The 12,169-nt window shown below is 42.9% G+C and overlaps 1 protein-coding gene across 1 annotated transcript in view; it reads right to left on the bottom strand.

Moving 5' to 3' along the window:
• TMEM132B (transmembrane protein 132B) overlaps positions 1 to 12,169 on the bottom strand; it is a 259,623-nt gene that overhangs the window by 119,121 nt on the left and 128,333 nt on the right. The window lies entirely within an intron of this gene.

The following is a 12,169-nucleotide window of genomic DNA, read 5'->3' as shown; positions in this document are numbered from 1 at the left end:
CTTTAATCGTGAGTCCAGTTATCCCCAGGGTACTCCACCCCTTGAGCTGGAAGGTAAGGATGAAGAGCAGAACAAACTCCCCCTTAATCCAGGAGGAAATAGTTAGGGACCTACTACGCCATCTGGACACTCAGAAATCTATGGGACCTGATGGGATCCATCCAAGAGTACTGAGGGAACGCAGAGGTCCTTGCCAAGTCACTCCCTATCATCTATCAGCATTCCTGGTCAGCAGGACTGGAGGCTTGCCAATATAACTCCCATTTATAAGAAGGGTCAGAGGGAGGATCCGTGGAACTACAGGCCTGTCAGCCTGACCTTGGTACTGGGAAAGATTATGGAACGGTTTGTCTTGAGAGCACTCACACGGCAAGTCCAGGACAAGCAGGGGATCAGGCCCAGTCAGCATGGATTTACGAAAGGCAGGTCCTGCTTGACCAACCTGATCTCCTTCTATGACCAGGTGACCTGCCTAGTGGATGAGGGAAAGGCTGTAGATGTTATCTACCTTGACTTCAGCAAGGCCTTTGACACTGTCTCTCATGGCATACTCCTTGAGAAACTGGCGTCTCATGGCCTGGATAAGTGTACTCTTCACTGGGTGAAAAACTGGCTGGATGGCCAAGCCCAGAGGGTTGTGGTGAATGGGGTGAAATCCAGTTGGCAGCGGGTCACAAGTGGTGTCCCCAGGGCTCGGTGTTGGGCCCCGTTCTGTTTAATATCTTTATCGATGATTTGGATGAGGGGATTGAGTGCACCCTCAGCAAGTTTGCATACAACACCAAGTTGGGAGGCAGGGTCGATCTGCTTGAGGGTAGGCAGGCTCTACAGAGAGATCTGGACAGGCTGGATCAATGGGCTGAGGCCAATCGTATGAAGTTCAACAAGGCCAAGTGCCGAGTCCTGCACTTTGGTCACTGCAACTCCATGCAGTGCTACAGGCTTGGGGAAGAGTGGATGGAAAGCTGCCCGGCAGAGAAAGACCTGGGCGTTCTGGTGGACAGCCGGCTGAATATGAGCCAGCAGTGTGCCCAGGTGGCCAAGAAGGCCAATGGCATCCTAGCCTGTATCAGAAATAGCATGGCCAGCAGGAGCAGGGAGGTGATTGTTCCCCTGTACTGGGCACTGGTGAGGCTGCACCTCGAGTACTGTGTTCAGTTTTGGGCCCCTCACTACAAGAAAGACATTGAGTTGCTGGAGCGTGTTCAGAGAAGGGCAACCAAGTTGGTGAGGGGCCTGGAGCACAAGTATCATGAGGAGCGCTGAGGGAGCTGGGGCTGTTTAGTTTAGAGAAGAGGAGGCTGAGGGGAGACATATCACTCTCTACAACTACCTGAAGGGGGGTTGTAGTGAGGTGGATGCTGGTCTTTTCTGTCAGGTGGCTGGAGATAGGATGAGAGGAAATGGCCTCAAGTTGCAGCAAGGGAGATTTAGGTTAGATATTAGGAAAAAAATTTTTACTGAGAGCATTGTCAAACATTGGAATGGGCTGCCCAGGGAAGTGGTTGAGTCACCATCCCTGGAGGTATTCAAAAAGCGAGCGGATGGGGTACTTCAGGACATGGTTTAGTGGGCAAGGTTGATGGTTGGACTCAATGATCTTGAAGGTCTTTTCCAACCTAAATGATTCTATGATTATATATATATATATATATGCTATGCAGAGGAAGTCAGAGACCCAAACTATACATACAACGCAGCCCTCACAATCTTCATGGTAAATCAACATCAATAGCATTCTGAGTACTGTGGAGAACACAGTACAAGTTATGAAATACACTGCAGATTAGAGAAGGAAATGTGGATCAGAATTTGTAAAAGATTTGGAGATCCTTCAAAAGAAAAGACACTGAACTGTAAGATAATTCTATGTAGATATTGTGGTGTGCCATCATTTCTCTTGGGAAATAGATTTTTAAGTTGACATTCCAACTTAAGTAAATTGCTGAAGGATTTATTTATTTGTTGGCTAGAGGAACTATTTTCACCTAAAAATTCAACTCTTAAGGTAAACGGAATTTCTGCACAACTAACACTGAAAACAGAAAGACATCATATAAAATCTGTAGCTTTCTACAGCTGCTATAAATCTTAGTGGGTCCCTGCAGCTCTGCAAAGCTAATTAGCAACGCATCTGAGACTTGGTATCACCGGTTAAACTTTTTGCTCAGAGTGATTCCTAAGCACCAAACTTTTACCTCTAAAGATGGTGTGCTGACTTTTAATATCTTTACTTAGGCTGGCAAATGCTGACACTGTCCAAGCAATCCAAAGTCTGCCACTCATGAGTTTTTCCATCACTGCTGTCAGATCTCTGTATTCCCTAACAAAGGAGAAAAAACAGAATATGGGATGGCAAAAGACCACATATAGGCTATTATTTGTTTTACAGTAATAGGTTGTTATAGTCTGTCTTTCGAAGTTGGCATTTAATTTAATGAATCACCTTTCTCCACAGTTGGTTTTTAATGTACTGTGCCATGTTTCTCATGGTGCCTCAGCCACACTTCCCTTTGCTTTTCCTGTTGGCATTTATTTACTGAAACAAAAGAATTACTGCTGTATCTTAGATAGTGACGATTAAATGTCTACTACCATATTATTTTTAAGCAGACATTTATTTAGCCTCAGTGAATTGTTACATGTATAATCCAACTTCATTGGGTGTTGTGATTTGGAAAGTAAAATATTGTCACTGCTAACATAGTTCAGGACACTCTAAATTGACTCAGAGACCTCCTAATAGACAAGAAAGGACAAAGTAGGATTGAAGGTGACCTATGGAATTATCTAGGCCATTTGCTAGCTACCACAGGCTACCACGCTGTGTTATCCCATTTGTGAGTTCTGTTTTAGCAGTGGTTATTTGACTGTTCCTCAGGGAGCAGTAAGTGTTCCAGAGCCTCACCGCCAACAGGTACAATGGCTATTGGACTGAAGTGGCTACATCTCTGTTGCCAAAATATAACACAAAAACCCCCAAAATGGCTTTACAATATAAAAGTGCTTGTGCATCCTAAACACTCATGGAAAAAGTTGTCATTTCAAACTGTAAGTTAATTCATCCACTTTGAGCTGCAGAAAGTGCACCTCTCACAAGATAAATCTCCCACAGATGCCAGCCCCAGCTATCTCCCATCTCAGGCAAAACCAGAGGCTATTAGAGAACCTGTGTGCATGCTGTTGGTACCACATAAAAACAAACATTACCTTGGATTTTGTTCAAGGAAGTCTCATAAACACTCAGCCATGATGCTCATGATAATTAACTGTAAGCTTGCAGTTAAACACAGGCATAAGTGCTTTCCTCACATTTCCTTTCCACTTAAGTCCTGTCCTGTATCAAACCGTGATTCCAGATTTCTTCCACCAAAAGCCTGATCCAAAAAACAAGAAATCAGTGGAAGCTTTCCTACCAGCTTTGCTGGGGTTTGGATTAGGACCCTCAGAAAAGGAACACTAAGTTTGGATAAACAGGCCACTTACTCTTGGCAATTCATGTCAATATATCTTAATCTCCAAAACGCACAACATTCCTTTTCCAAACCTCTGGATGGATTCTCTCCTCTCATTCTCTGCATTTCCTATCCTTTGCCATTCTTTGTCTCTTTTAGGAGAAAAAAAAAAAAAAGGCTACAGAGTAGGCAAAACTGGTTGTCTGGACAGCTCTACTCCCAGCCTTGACTTGAACTGACTTTTGCATACATACTAATACATACTACTCCCTGCTCTTCCTCTGAGCCCCTGACTCTGCTCTTGCATTGCATTCCACAAAGCATTTACTTCTCCAGACAAGTCTTCAGTTCTATTATTCAAATACTTAATACATCCTTTGCATTATTGGTCCTTATAAATCAGATTATCTCATTAGTGCAGACATTTCACTTTTACTGTCAATTTCTGATTTCATTTAAGTTAGTGAAAGAAAGACAAGGAGTTATATAAGGAAGGATTTATCTTAAGAAGCTTTACAGACAGCAATCCCTCATCTTGATAATTTTTAACAGGTAGTTGCTTTCTTTTTCTTCTTTTTTTCCCCTCCTCCTATCACTTTCTATCGAAGTACAGTTAAGCAGGCTGACTGGATTGCAGTTTTGATAACAGAAACCCCAGTTCTCTTGCTTTTTTGGTTGATCTTCTCAAGCTTGTCTTTAAACAGTGCTTTAAAATGTTGTTGCTATTGTTAAAAAAAAAAAAAAAAAGAAAAAAAAAAGGGGAAAAAGGCCTTGATAGATTAGATTGTAAAGATGGTCCTTAAAGACTTACTCCTTACCTCAGTCTCTTCAGAATTCAGTCCAAAACTCCCTTACAGCCAAGCTCTTTTTCTGAGGAACTGAAATATGCATGATATCTCTACTCTATCCCCCTTTCTAATTTCTACTTCAGCCCTGTGAAGGGAAGCTTTTTAGGTACCAGCGGGAGGCGGCAAGGCAGCAGAAGTTCACAAACCTTGCTACACACAGGAAAGGACAGCATTCCCATGGGTGATGAGCATGACAACAGCAATAGGCCAGGGCATAAAACTCTCACTTCTACAACAAAAATTGAGTATTCCCTATCTCAGCCATAAAATAAAAAAAAAATCCTTAATATGAAGCTTGTTCCTGGAGTCCTGCAGAATACCTCCTTGCCTTTTACACCCTTCCTGTATACGCCAAGTGCCCAAATCCATTACCCTGACAACACTGTGCATCACTGTAATAGCATGAGTCAGACTCACGATTTTTGTGACCATAACAAAAGCAGACTTCCATCGATTGGCATGGAGCTCCCTGTTTGAAACTATAATTTCAGAAGGATACTTGCTTTAAATCTTGTTGCTCTCTGCTTTGGGTCTTGCCAAACTTGTACATACACAAAAACCAGTAGCTTGTTTTATGGTCTCATCTTAATGAGTTTGTCTGTATTCCAAAACCCAGCAAACAAAACAGATCAAACCCCTCCATAAGGTGTTTCACTCACAGCTCTTCCTCACCCTTTACAGACCCAATCTTAAAAGGCTGAGCAGAGTGTCTGAACCATCTCCCATAGTTTCCAAATGACGGTTGCAATGTTCTGTTCCAGACTAAAATCCAAGTGTGCAGGTGTTTCACTTAAAACCCTTTGGAATCTGCGAAGCTGGACCAAAGGCTTAGACCAGTGAAGGAAGGGATGAAGAGGGGATAAACCAACAAAACTGTACATCAGGTTTTCTATCAGAAAAACTACAGCTCCTAGCAGGTATCGATCCAAAGACAGAGATGACTGCCGACTAGCACGTCTGACTGACAAGCCAAGAAAGTAAACAGGTTACAACAATAACAAAAAATAACTGTCACCATAAGCACACAGCAGTATATCTTCTACTACAATATCCAGGAGAAAAGGGGTCAGATTTCTTGTGATTCAGTTTCCTTACCTTGTCAACATCCCCTTTTCATCAGCTGTGCTGTACCTAGCTTAGTTTATGGATGTATGACAGGGACACAACTTGCTATGAATTTCTGGCAGAATACTCCAATGCTATACCAAAGAAGCACATAGAAAAGCTCAGGAAATCCAGTGGTAATTGGATTTCTCATCAATAATGTGGGCTATGCATTGCCATATAGTTTATCCAATAAGGCACCATTTACTGCTTTTTGCCTGGTACCCATTCACAGGCTTGTGAATATCAACATCCAGCACAAGGCAGAAAGGTACAAGACTCATTTTATCAGTTCTGTAAACCACTGACTGTTAGAGCAAATCCTAAAGCAATGAGAGAGGCTATTTCTCCACTTGGTCTTAGTAGATATTAGGACATTATTAGAAGATGTGAGCACCACTGAGTATGTGACACTGTATGTGTTACATGAGAAAGATCTTACAGTAGCCATTGAAGCTGTGATGTGGAACTGTAGAGAGAGAGCATGTTTTTGAGAGGAAGGAAAATGGACAGAAACCGGTTCATATAGGCATGTGAAAAGATGACATCTGCACTGGTAACAAAGCAGCAGATTAAATAAGATATGGTGTGTGCTCCTGCTAAGCCAAAATCCATTATGAGATCAGAAATCCTTGCAGGAAAGATGGCCAGCTCACCCCAACACTTCCATAGGGCTGCTGAGGTGCAGGGAGAAGGATGGAAGCAGCAGAAAGGAGGGGAACACCATAAGGCCAACGTGGACCATCACAGAAAGCCTTGACGGGGATGACTGGTATTGATGCCAAATTTGTGAAGGGGTGGAAGACTGTGGAGGACCACTCCTCCAGTCCCTCAGGAAATCCCAAATATTTCACAGCCCTGAGCCTCCCATCTGTTCCTGAGAATGAGATGAAGGATCTAATTAAGGGGAGAGTAACATGATAGGCTTGAGGCAGCAGAGTCTCTGCTGGAGAAAACTCAGTTACCTGCTGGAGCTCTTTGAAAAAGTTAATACAACAGTAGAGAATGGTGAAAGGGAACATAATTTTCTACAAGTTTTCAATAACTTTCCACATAATAGAGCAAAGGCCCTATCCTGTCCTTAGGGTATAAAATGCTATAGTTCAGAGAAAAAATGAAACAGAAAAAAGGTAAATCAAAGCAAGATCCAAACTGACTTTCAGCCTAGCATTCTGGGCTACTTGGTGACACACAAGTATCACTTGGTGATACATTGTGGCCCATTCAAAGAAAGGGCCCTGCCCTGGCAGGACTTCAGTGTCCCAACCTGCATAGCACATGTTCATCTCCAGAGCACGAGGTCACCAGTGACCAGGCTGTACTAGACAAACCAATGGCTGCCAGAGAGGACTGAGAGCCTCTTCAGTCAAGTACCATGAGGTGACTAATGGTGGTGCAACTGAGGCTCGTGAGGCAACACTGCAAGGAACAAATGCAAGGAAATAAATAGCCCTTGACTAAAGGGTGAAAAGAATGACAAAAGTACCAAAAGACAAAAACAGTAAGGGCCTAGTGGAATTTTCTGTCATACTGCTGCAAACTTCAACAAGACTTAGGTGCAAAGTATTTCTGAAAATCGCAAGGAAGTTTATCTGTATTTTTATGCAGCCAAAGACAGCATCTATTCACAGTGTTATCTTAGTTACTTCTCTTTCTATAGCTATCAAAGACTTCAGGTTCAGTTGAAGCTTTGCTGGGGAACTGAAGTCAACACTTGTAACCAGTGCGTTAGTCTCCCTCAGCTAAGGACATGGTCCAAGCCAGAGTCAAATCCATGGGTGCTGCTCTCTGCCCGTCTGAGGAACATGTACCATTCCTCCCAACACTCTCTCTGAGTGTTTAACTCTCTTTGATTACTGTGTTCCTAAGTCTCTTGTGAGACAGGTAGATGCTAATATTCCTATTTTATGATTAGAAACTGAGGCACAGAGAATCTAACCAACTTGGCCAGAGTCGCAGAGGGAGCACCTGGTTTAGCAGAGAGCTGAAGCCCAGCACCCCGGCGCCAGGCAAGCAGCCAAACTCCTGGAACAGCTTCTGTCAGGAACAATTCCCATATGGAAACAAGCCACCAACACAAGGATAGCCTAACTACAATTAAAAAGGAATCTTCCCAGACACAAACAGGGTAGCAGCACACACCATATAGTTAACCCCTTACAGCAGGACCCTACACTGAGCAGGCAGGGTCTTAACCATCCAGAAGGGTTTTGGAAAGCACCTGCTGCTCTGACTGCCACTGCTGCAACCACAGCATGGGCTGAGGGCACAGCAATAACCCAGGTCCCAGGTTCACTACTCATGATGGTCACCCACAACTGCCAGGCAGCCCTTCTTTTCTACATCTCTCCTCCCAAAGCACCTGCTGGAGCCATCACACCAACCCCATCAGAGAGTGCTCAGCCTCAGTACAGCCAAGCTAATCCTAGAGCCTCCTCTCCCCCCGCCCCACTCATGCACACGCTGCCATTTTACTGCAAATATACTTGTTCACTCTAGTTAAATCCCCTCTGTGCCTTCCTTTGGAAGGGAGGATTTCAAAATTTGATTTGTTTTAGTCACTAAGTACTCTCTGGTATTCCCAGCAGCTCCTTTAGCTGACAAGGTTTATCCTTGTCGCCACTTTGTTGTGTTTTATGAATAGGGACCCAGCAAAACCCAAGACACCATTTAACATAGCACACATTAGTCTTTTACCTTGCGCCGCTCGGTGCCTGGTATCACGCTCTCTACCAGAGTGTTACACACAAAATGGTCCCTCTAGGCAATGTACTCAGTCAGGAAGGATATTAACTCCCCCCAGCAGAGCTGTGACTGAAATGCCGACGATCCCTGTAGTTTAAAGCATGACTGATAAAACATTTGTGCATATCAGAGAGACGTTGATCTGGTTCATGTCATGGCGGCCTCGAGCGAGCGCCTCAGACGACCCAGGGGAGTGTCAGCAGCTCCCACCTCAGTGCCGCGCAGGGTGGTGCATCAGCCCAGCCATGCATGAACACCTCCTCACACACCTCCTGTGCTTTTTAGTGCTTCTTCCCAAATTCCCGGGGCAAGAGCCAGGCACGGTGTGCTGTCCCTGGGAGGCACTCCTGCTGCAAGGAGCCTGTACAAGCAGGGCATCCTCTTTCCTGAACGTTCCGCCTCTTTCCCTCAGGAAAAAGGGCCCCTCAGCCTGCGCCTCGCCCTCCTCATCTCACCCCGCTTCTGGTTAAAGCAGGCAACAAGCACCTAAAGATTTACTAAAACCTATTTCAACTGTTTCTTCCTCGACTAAGGACACAACTGGGCAACCCCAAGTTGCTACCAGGAATCAAAAGGTGCTTCACAGTGTAGAGACAGGGTGAAAACCAAGTCCTGCCCAACATGAGTTCTCCCTAACCACAGAGCAAAGCCTGATGATAACAAGATCAGCGCTCACTGCGCTGAACAATAGAACAACTTAAAAGGAAGGTGCCACCCAGCAAAACATAAAAAGCCGATACTAGAGCATGATTACCCATTGCAGGCAACCAGAGATGGTAAACAACAAAGAAATACAAAGAGAGAAAATCGGGACAAAGCAAACACAGACCTGTGGATGCACAGAGATTTGGAGCCGGTGTTCGCCCAGCACAGTGTGCATATCCACTAATGTCCCATAGCAAATATGGAATAAAAACCTGTGTATCAGGGAATTACAAGACAGTTGTTATACCCATCTCTATCCTCACACTTCCATGTGAGAATATCTGTACCGGTGTAAACATTGCACTTCAAGGATGAGAGAAGAATCAACGGTAGTCCTTCTTTCCCAAAGTCCTTAAGAAAGTCTACTGTCTTTGAAATCGTGTATTTTGTTAATTCTGTTACATTGTGCTCTCTGCTGAGCTTTTGTTCAAAGAGAAAGGCGGGGTGTCTGACAAACTCGAGTAGTTTTGACCTTGCGATCCTCTGAGTGCCTTATGTTATACCCAAGAATCCAGACAAAACCACCCCTGCTGCTGTCTTGCACTGAGAAAATGTAACTGGACAACAGCATAACAGCTTGCTCGAGTTCCCACTGAAATTAGAGGGAGCTTTTTCAGTTGCCTCCTTAAGAAACAAAACTCCTCCAAATAATTCCAGCCTCCCCCAGTCTGCTGCTCAAAAATCTTTTAGGCTGGAATTCAGCAAATCAATCCATAAAATTTAAGTGAATTTCATTTATGCTCAAGGTCAAGTGTACAGCCCCCTAAATCCCCCAGAATCTTACTTTATTTTCAATAAAATTAATTTTCAAAGCATTTAATAAGGTGAAAGTAAGACCTTTCCAAGTAGCTCGCTTTGAAAAATTATGATGTATCATGTTCATTAGCATCTGTCACATTACACTGTGGGACAGAGTTTACTATGAGTGACAGAATATGCTAAGTCAGTACATGCAGGTGTGTGACAAACAAAATCAGTGTAATCATGAGGCTCAGAAAATTGCTTTTAATGTTATGTTTATATATATAATTCTGTTAAATTACCTGGGCAGGATATAGAAGGATTTTACTTTATACAACTGCCTGGAAATCCTAAAATTGCATGTATAAAGGTGGAACTTCACTCACATTTGACTATAACGACACAACGCAGAATGTAAAGATGTGTCAGGTAGCAAAGCAACATTCCAAATACTGGTAATAAAATGATATCCAAGTCAAGGGTGGGAAAAGGTTTTATATACAATTAAGTAAAGAGTTGAGCAGGTGACTGTATTCTCTTTCAGACAGGGACATTATTCACATCAAAAATTTTACTCACCTAGGCCCTTAAACTTTAATGGAAAGATTTTCAGGGTAGTTTGCAAAGAATTAGCTGGTTGACCTGCGTAAGAGCTACAGAAATCATGCCAAGCCACTTGCTAGAAGTCTGCAGTGCGTGTTCTGAGACCCAGAAAGTTGGTAACGGGATACAGAGTGTTTCATTGCTCAGTCACTAGTTCAAATCTCATATAAACCAGTGATGGCCGGGAATCATTACCACAGGAATGCAGTTTGGCTCCTGCTGTGAAAGGAGCTATGAATCTTCCCCTCCTCAGCAGTGAGTCTTACCCATATCATAAATGTCCCTACCATGTTTAGTGTTATGTGGCCCCCTTACTGGCAGTCACAGAGACATTTCAGGTAATCTCTGCTGGTCAGAGGACAGGTTTTGTACCATTTCTGTTCTGTCTTCAGGCCAGGGAATAGAGCCTTCTAGCCCATCATGTAGACAGTCCAGGACCTTTAGCATACATTTTAAAAACATTGCATTTGTAACTAAAAATAAAATGCCATTTCATTTGGTGGCTGTGTAATAGTGATTTTATACAGTGCCATTAAAAGTAAAACTCACATAGGAGGAACTGCTGACTGCTGCTAAACTTGAGGCAAGAACATGTCAATCTTTTATATGTCTGCAAAATGCCATGAACATCTATGGTACTCTATAAATCATAAAAGGAATGATACAAGCAAACAGGAGTTATGGGATCTTATCTCTCTGGCAGATTTTGCCCTATGGATAAGGTAGCTTACAAAGCAATAATGAAATATTATCAGCAAAATAAAGTTTTAGTGGCTTTTTATTCTTGACAGCATTTTCCTAGCACCATGTCAATAGAAGCGGAGCTTCATCTGGGACCAAAAAGTTCTGATTTGCATATGTTATCATGCAAAATGACATTTTATTCTACCCTTGCCTTCAGAAACACTGAGCCATGCATAAGATCAGATCACAAAATTAAAACAATTTATTGTACTGGAAGTCTCTTCTGTTAGTTTTGGCCAAGTTCCCAGTTCAGGCGATTAGTGAAACCACAGAAATACTAATTAGCAGTGCAGAGCTCCTCAGAACTTACAGTGTTTGTGTTCATGGTATATTAACAAGTAGACTGACCATGCTCATCTTAAAATTACTGTCTGCTCCACCATTAATTGCCAAGACAGGAAATCGAATGACCATGTTCAGAAAACAGATAACTTAGGCCCAAAAACGTGGAAGCCCTCCTTACCACAGCATGCAGTCCAACTGTTCCTAATACAAGGGCTGTAAGAGCAGCTGTGCTCTGCATCACCAACATGCAAAAATCACGTATCAGATCCTGCACATTCATGAGCTCATCCTAAGGATTCCTACATTTTTTTAAGAGTTCTTTCTTTGCTTTCTCATCTTTTGAGTCTCATGAAATTTTCAATATTTTTCATCAGTCACAACAAGCAGAATCTTACTTTTATGTTTAAATGCAAGTGGAATCCTTCAAAATCACTTGACTTCAGGAGTCAGTGACTTAGAATGTAAATATTTGAAAAGACATGATAAAAACTGCAAGACGTCAATATGCATCACCATCACTACTTAATAAAACTTCTGTACATAAGAGTACCAGCACTGTCCTAGTATTTTATGGTAAATAAGTAGAACTATAGCTGAAATTAACCTCGTTCATGTAATCCACAAGGAGCCTATGTATCACACAAGTCACTCCTCCATAGCATTTTGAAAACTGACAGAGGAGTTTAAGTGGTTGCCCAAGGGCCAGGTGCAGATCAGGGAATAATTCAATCCTGACTGACCCCCGGGTCTGGGCTTCTGAACAGTCTTCATTATACAAGATAACAGTTTGCACCTGGCCAGAAGTGAACGTAAGTGTTCATCTAGAGACCTAATTAAAGCTCTATTTAAAAGAAAATTAACACTCAGGTACAGTATGTGCTAATGAGTAAACCTAAGCTGCCCCAGCCTTTTGGGGCACAATCTGTCTCCAGTGTTATA

Source organism: Buteo buteo, chromosome 11 (genome assembly GCF_964188355.1).
Source record: "Buteo buteo chromosome 11, bButBut1.hap1.1, whole genome shotgun sequence".
Lineage (NCBI taxonomy): Eukaryota > Metazoa > Chordata > Aves > Accipitriformes > Accipitridae > Buteo > Buteo buteo.
This window is presented reverse-complemented; position numbering and strand designations above follow the sequence as displayed.